The sequence below is a fragment of the Acomys russatus genome, chromosome 13 (genome assembly GCF_903995435.1).
Source record: "Acomys russatus chromosome 13, mAcoRus1.1, whole genome shotgun sequence".
NCBI classification, from domain to species: Eukaryota; Metazoa; Chordata; class Mammalia; order Rodentia; family Muridae; genus Acomys; species Acomys russatus.
This window is the reverse complement of record NC_067149.1, coordinates 41659130-41667226: the sequence shown is the minus strand read 5'-3', so window position 1 is coordinate 41667226 and position 8097 is coordinate 41659130.

Sequence of the window (8097 nt, the reverse complement as noted above, 5' to 3'; positions counted from 1 at the left end):
TGTCTGAAATTGCGGTAATGACTTTCCTATAAACCTTGCCTTCCTGGGGCCAGTTTTTCCTCCGAGTTTGAGGGAGCTATGACCCAAGGGACAGGCAAGGACAAAGACAGGGAAGAAAGAGTGCACATGTGGCAGCACCTTGGGAGGCCTGACATAGAGCCTGTTCTCTCTCTCTCTCTCTCTCTCTCCAAGGCTTTTGCCTCTAGACCACCTGTGTCGGGATTGCTGGAGCCATCCATAAACAGCCTAGTATAGACCTCCAATGCTATGCTGGGATATTTCACTTGGGAGCTACAAGGCAATGGGGGCTGCTGAGGCACAATCAGGCAGAACTGGCCTGGGCTCCCCAGTGTCCCCAAAAGGATGCAGTTGCAATTGCGTGAAGGAGCTCCTTGTGAGATGTGATATTTAAATGTAGATGTCAGCCCAACTGGATTCAGTCAGGATATCCACACAGTTGCTAAAGACATTTCTGGGTGCTCTGTGAGCATGATACTTGGGGAGAATGACATGCGAACACATGGGTAGGGGACAGACAGCACCAATCAATCAACTGAGGCCTTGAGTAGAAGAGACTGTGCCGGGGAAGTAGGCAGAACGCTCTCCCAGAGCAGGTTCTCTCCTGCTTACAGACATCATCGCTCCATGTTTTCTGCCTTTGGACTTCAGTGCTTATACCAGTGCTATATCCTGGGGTTCTCAGGCGTTCTACCTTGTACAGAGATGCTAGGGCTCAGGGCTTACACTGGGCCCGTGGGCTAGCACCCTAGGCTCCCCAGCATTCAGGCAATCTCTGGTGGGACTTCTCAGCCTCCATGATGACAAGAGTGGATGCCCTTAAGGGACACTTTTTCCTGCATCTCTCTTCTGGGTGTCTGTCCACTGCATCGAGTCCTCTGGCCACTATGCTGTAGCATGGCTCTCTTCCTTGGCTTACTTCCCATCTCTCTGCTGCTGCTTGTCCTTGAACCCTTGTTTCAGCCTTTGCTTCTGGGGAGGGCCCAAGTCCAGCAATGGGTGGTGAATTTGGATAGGTGTTTTGGCCCTGAAAGTCTGCGTTTTCTCATCTGATGTTGCTCGGGTCACAGGCATGTTGCTACAGACAGGTTGCTACAGGCTTGGGGGGATAACTGAGGTGTTGTCTGTACATGGGCATTTTACAGTCATTAGTCTTTTTCTTTGGTTTTGGGTTTGGTTTGGTTTTTCAAGACAGGGTTTTTCTACGTAGACCTGCCTGTCCTGGAACTTGCTCTGTAGACCAAGCTAACCTCGAACTCACAGAAATCCACCTGTCTCTGCTACCTGAGTGCTGGGATTAAAGGTGTGCATTGCTACCATCCAATTTCCAAACAGTCTTTAAGTAATTTGTTATGGATTCGATGCCATTTATCCCAGAAAGGAATGCATAGTGTCCCTATAACACTTAAAATTACAGAGTAAATATCCAGAGTCCTTCCAGCTGGGGCGTGGTCACCATCTATCCCTCCCTATGGACACTTGTGCTCAGGAATCCTTTGAGGACTGTTCCATGACGTGACCCACAGGAGGGCCCTGCCGGGGAGCCTTTTGCGTGTGACCAGAGCTCAGCAGCCACTCATTGTTGATGCTGATGCTATCTGCTCCCCCCACCCAAAGCAGTGGAGTCAGCATCTGGGAGGTTGGCAGGGAAGCCAGCGTGAGACCAGGCCCCCTTCTGAGTGGCATAGTTAGGACTGGCACAGCATTAGGTGTAGGTGTGACCGGAGGCTAGTATCCTGGGCCTTAGCTGCAGGGAGCAGGAGCTGCCATTCCTGTGGGTCCTCAGTGTCCCTGCTATGTTCTGCTCACGCTGTTATCCAGCCCAGGACCACCTGTTTACTACACAGCTCCCCCTTTTCAGTCAGAGGCAGGAGAGGAACCAGCAAAGGGCAGGTGAGGGAGACCTTCCAGCAGGGACTTCTGGAGGAGGGGGACAAAGGGATGGCCCAGAGTTCCACCCCCTTGGACAGACCCGTCCGTCCGTCCTCTCCTCTCCGGGGCGGAGGTGGACCTTGGGCCCATGAATCGTGGCCAGCGGATGAGGCTTTGTTCAACTTGCGCGTCCCCAGCCCAGGGCCCAGGCAAGAGAAGCTCTTTCCTGAGAGGCCGGACTTTCCCACAGGAACAAAGTGTGGCTTGTTTGCCGGGCATGAATCTTGGCGTGGGGCAGCCAGGCCAGGCTTGGCGCTGCCCGGCGGCGGCCGGGCGATATCAGTCAGGCACATTCCGCCTTCCCCACAGCTGGGGCTGACAGCAGGAAGCCGCGGGGAGCCTCAGGACAAAGGCGGAAAAATGGGCCACGGTTATTCATTCACTGACCAGCCTGGGCCTGGTTGGCCCATGGGCCTGTCTCCATGGCAATGGGCGGCCTTGGTGCTCTTGGTTGGCTCCCCTGTGACCACGGCCCCCTGTGGCCACACCCCCAACACAGGCCGAGCATCATGGAGGCAGAAGCTGCCTAGAGCCTCTACCTCATGGCTGGGGACCCTGGGGGAAATGCTCTGCCTGAATTCCAAAAGCCAAAAATTTGGCCACATTAGCTAACACCTAAAATGTGCTGGTTTACGGACGCGTGTATCATGCCCTCTCAGCTTGCTCACATAAATTTTATTCTCATAGTTTTCCAAAATGTACTCCTGGAGTGTTTGATACCCCCACAAGCCTTACAGTCAGTGGGGAGACAATCCCGGGCAAGGTGAAGAATAAAACTGAAGTTGACACCATCTTTGCAAAAGCTTCCAGAAACTGACCACGTGGTTTTACTCTTCTTACACATTTAAGTAGAGTAAAACTTCGGAAAGGGGTTTCCATGTGACAATTACCACAACAGCTTTAGGCATAGCTACTTTGAAACTCCCATGCAAAGTAGCCAAGTGCCTGTGGCCTTTGCAATAAGGATGAGTTCTATTGGCTGATGAACAGAGCCCAGGACTAGAGCCTAGAGGATGGGCCTGTGATAAGTGTAAGGGTGGATTCTATTGGTGGAGGATGCAAAGTACATGGAACCGCTTTCATAGAGAGAGAGACTAAGGTTAGGATCGGGACCTAAACAACACTCAGACTGTGGAGAAGGAGAGGATTCCGGTGGAGGCTGGCTCCTAATAAAATAGCAAAGGACCACCAGGTTGTTGGACCACTTTCCCTCCGGCATTTCAAGTGACCAGGTGTCATTCATTTCCCTCCTTTGAAGAAAATAGGCCTGTGTGATTGCCAATCCTGGTTTCTCCGATGCTTGCCCCGAGCTGTGCTTCCTACACTGGAAGAGAAAGCGTCAGGGAAGCTTCCCGGAGGAACCGCTACGGGCACTGGGTCCTAAAGCGTGCAATGCTGAGTGGAGGCCTGGCAGATACTGCACTAAAGCCACGCGTCCCCAAAGGGCTTGTGCCCACAGCTGCACATCTATGTGCTGCCTTGACGCCTCAGATTGTTGTCCTCTGTACCTCAACTCCAGGTTTCTCCCACCCTTCAAGGCCGACCATTGTAAATTCTGATTCTGCAATCTGTCCTGAGTCCACCTCACCTGGTTGCAGCACCTAGAAAAGAAAATAAAATTTTTTTTGGATGGGTTGATGAAGGGAAGAAAAGATGACTGAGACTCACAGCAAAGCCCTAGAATAAAATTGGAGGCGGGGGCATGGCTAAAGATGCATCAGCAGCAGGAATAACAACTTAGAACCTTTTAGAACATAAATGGCCAACAATCAGTGTGAGGCACCATAAGTCCTACATCTTCATAACCACAGCTAGTTAGCATACAAACTCCTCTGACATCAGAGCCCTCAATGGATGAGGCAGACATCATCGAGCAGGGCCAGCATCTAAGAAGACTCTGCACCCAGCACACCCAGCCTTGCCTTTATGATTTCTAAAGCCAGCTCTCATCGGAGCCTCATGTTCACTCTATTGGCCAGGCCAGATGTGACCATCTTGATTGTAAAAGTGAGAGGCTAACATCAAATCCCATCACCCTCAGCCACTTAATACCAGCAAGAAGGAGGCAAAGGCCAGAAGTCCCCCCTGTGGACCAAGTGCTGGCCTCTGGGCGCATCCCTCCTTCTGTTTTGTTTTCTTCCACTACTATTTTCTGCTTCCTGACTGAAGGAGAGAGCCGCCCCCCCCCCCATGTCATCTGCAGACATCAGGCTGTGCCAAATCTAGCCATCCCACCCCAGCTCCCAGCTTCCCCTGTGGCTTCCTGAAGCATGAATGAATGCTGCTGTCACAAATGCGCCCTGACAGCTGCTGACAAGGAGAGGCCAGTGATGTTCATTCAGCCCTGTCGGGCAGAGGGGGACTGCAGGAGAGCCTGGTGAGCCACTGTACCAAGAGAGCCAGTAGGGCAGCACAGGAGGGTGCATGCCCCTCCAGATGATTTTGAGTTCCAGGGCACAGCTGACCCAGCTCTCTGACCTTGCATTTTCCTTGGCTGCTAATCATCAGACTCAGACCTCTTCTAGATACATCTCTCTCTCTCTCTCTCTCTCTCTCTCTCTCTCTCTCTCTCTCTCTCTCTCTCTCTCATCTTTTGCTAACCCCAAACCTGGAATCCCTGTCATACTTGTACCATCAATAAGTACCAACAGTCCCACTACCAACCTGCCTGACCATGCCTGGACCCTACGTTCAAACAGATGTGTTCCTCATACCAATGGGTCTTCCTTGCACCCCACTGGTACCCTAAAAACATTAATAGTGGATTTCTGACACCCCTACACTTGTCAGAGCCTGCATCAGTTGCAGCCAATCCCACTAGCTGGGCTCACCTTCCTCCCCATCACCCACAGACAGGCACTGCCCTACAGTACCTGGCCAGGTATTTCCTCCTGCCTTCCCAGGTACTATTTGCTCTCCAGACAAAAAGCCAGCCAAGCATTTATCAGTCCATCTCTGTCCCAGAAAACTCCCCTCTGCAGTAACCAACACCTGTATTAGACGCTGCAGACTAACAAGAACGTACTTTGCACCCACTGTATCCAACTCACATGACTCTCATCCAGGATTAGGCACCAGTGAGAAGCTCTGACACTATTTCACAGATCTGGTTCACATTGTTCCTACACAGTAAGTGTGCTAATGTCACACAGGAAGTTGTGAGCACCTGCTGTTGGTCAAACACTGTCTGGCTCCCTACGTGCACAGACTCAAGGAACCTCTGTGCATCTAAGAGAAGCAGCCTACCATTTTTTTTCATAGATGAGGAAACTGAGCTCAGAAGGTCTGTTTAGCCTCAGGCCGAGTCAGCCAACTAACACAGCCATGACTTCAACGAGAAAAGCTCAACAGTCCACTATTAATGTCTGCGTAGGGCACAGGAATGGGCAGTGAAGGTGCACGTGACATGAATTCTATTGGTCTCTACATAGTAGAAAATGTAGTGTTTATAGTAAGTTCTTAATTATGTAAAAAGACAAGCTGAGAAAGAGACTGGCATGTGTGGAAGCAGCTGAGGAGATAGAGGGAGGAGCCTCATGAGGTTCACCCCACAACGTGGCTCTGAGGTACCACAGACGAGGGCCAGTTCTTCCAATGCTTGCTTCATTGTGCTTTGTTTCCCCTTTTGGAAAGGATGGATTATGTCAAATTAAGATCTGGAAGGTCCTGTCTGACCTCAGAGTCCCTAAATAGTGCCAGGGTGGAGCTCGGGATTCTTACCCTGCAGCCACTTGCACTTCACAAGCGCCAGCTGTGGCGTCCTGAGAGCGTCGGTGGCCTCTTTTTTCAAAGTTTTGCTGTTGCTTTGTTTATGTTTTCCAATCATGGCAATGGAACTCTCAGGTTGCACACGTGACAGGCAAGTGTTCTGCCCTGAGCTGCATCCAATCCACTAAGGCTGCATCATCTTCAGCATGTGCTCAGTCTTCTGCATCCTTGCAGGGGCCCACCTCTTCTAGTCCCTGTCATTCCCCAATCAGAAAGTCTATTTACACGTTCCCCATCCCGGAAATGCCAGGGAAGCTTCCAAAGCTCCTCAAGCGATTACCGAGGCCAGTCAGGGTTAAGACCATGGGTAAAAAGTATTATTTACAACTACATCCAAGAGGGGAAACAAACACAGAGGAGCCAAGCAACTGTCCAACAGCCACACTGTTGGCTTGGAGATCCATTATTAATGTCTGTTTAGGGCACAGGAATGGGTAGTGAGAACGTTACTTAGGCTGTCTATGTGACCCTTGCATCTACTGTGCTCCAGATATCTGCATATATTCATTTACTCAACAACTTTATTATTAAAAATTAAAAAACAAAATGTCTGGGAGCAAACCACATTAGATAAGTCAGCCTTAGGTTCCTGAACTATTCAGACAGTTAATAATATTTTTTTATCTTGTAGCACGGTGTTTGTTAAAACGCATTTGGTGGCTGGCTTAAGAGCTGTGGCTTTCATAGAAGGTCAGTTTTACTTTGGAAATAAATCCTGACCTGCAGGTGATGACATGGGACAGAGCCGGAGGAAAGCCCACTGCTTACCGAGGGGGTGTACCAGGAAGCAGGCTGGATAGACAGAGAAAGCAGTAACTACACAACCATGCTAAGGGTGGCCTGTGGCTAAAACATAAAACCAAGTGATATGTGGGTGTGTACTGCCCTCAGGTGGCCAACACTAGCATTGCACTATTGGTATGAGCTCAGATACCATACACTGAGCTGGGTCCTGTGGCCTGGGATTGGAGGCTTCATGCTGTCTGTTATGTAAGAGAGGTTGGTTGCATTTAAAATTATTCCTTCTCTATGTTAGCTAACACTGTCTGTATGATGTGGGGCATCCTCTCAGCCCCACAGCTGCCTTGAGATGCAGGGGAAGTGACTAGCGTGAATAGTCCCTGTTGCTGGTTACTCTGTGATCATCAAAGAGAGCCTGCAGGTGGAGGGTGTGATTCTCAGGTGAGGAAACAGAATAGGAGCATCCAAGTTACACAGAAAACTGGAAACTCTGGGTTTGGCAACAAGGACATGATCCTCATTCTGAAATGGAGGCTGAGGAAAGTGCTCCTTGGGCCCTCTAGGTCCCCAGGTCACCGAGACACATTGGGATAGCTAATAGATGGCCTTTTTATATTCTGCGAGGCATGGCTGTGTGATGCTGTGGAAAGTCACCCCCCCCCATCTCTTAGCCTCACTTCCATATGGCAAAGGGAATGACAGTACCTCTCACCTTTGAGGGGTGTTATGCACACACGAATATTTGTCTATGAACAATGTGTGGCCTCTCTGACTATGAGTGTATGAGTCTCTCTGAGAGCCAAGTGTGTTCAGAGAAGCCAGCTCCCTCAGAGGAGCAGAGTGAGAGCAGAGCATGGAATCTTTAAGTCTGATCCCTGAATCTGAGTCCTGGCTAGAGGGCTGTGCTCATGGCAGACACAGCAGGTGTCTGAATCGGTACCAGCAGGAGGACAGCTGCTGCAGGTGGGTGCTAGTGTTCTGAGCACCAATGAGTCTTTCACACTGACTCCTCTCGAGATGGTGCCAGACACAGATCTGACCTCCTGTGTTGGTTGGAAGCAGAGAGACAGTAATGGGCATGTCTGTTTGATCCCCTAGTGACTCAGGGGGCTCAGGGTCCCATTGTCTTATGTGGTTTTGAACCTCCATTGATGGGAACCTGGCTATAGACCAACTTCCATAAGGTGACCTTGTAGGCTTGAAGGCCAGGGCTCCAATGGGAAGATTTTTCTTCTTGGGCAGATCTGACTGCACAGGCCAAATATGATGTGGGGAGGGAAACTGGCACACAAATGGTTACTTTAAGCCAGGACACCACATGCTTTGAGTGTGTATGTGGTTTTCTGAGTTCATGCATTACTGAAATGCTGGCTTTATCTCTATAGTTCCACTTCAAGCCTGGAGTTTCTAAAGCTCCAAGGACTCCTTCCCTCCCCAACCCTCCTATGGCATGGGTTCAAGTATCCAGGAATAGAAGTAGATTGCAGCAACCCTGAAGGTATTCTGAGGGTCTGTCACCAGGCCAGGCCATTTGCTGAAGTCATAGATGAAACCACACTATGCATACATACACACTGACATGCACATTCATATTCATGCACACACAAGTGCAGGTATATGCAAATATACATGCGTGCT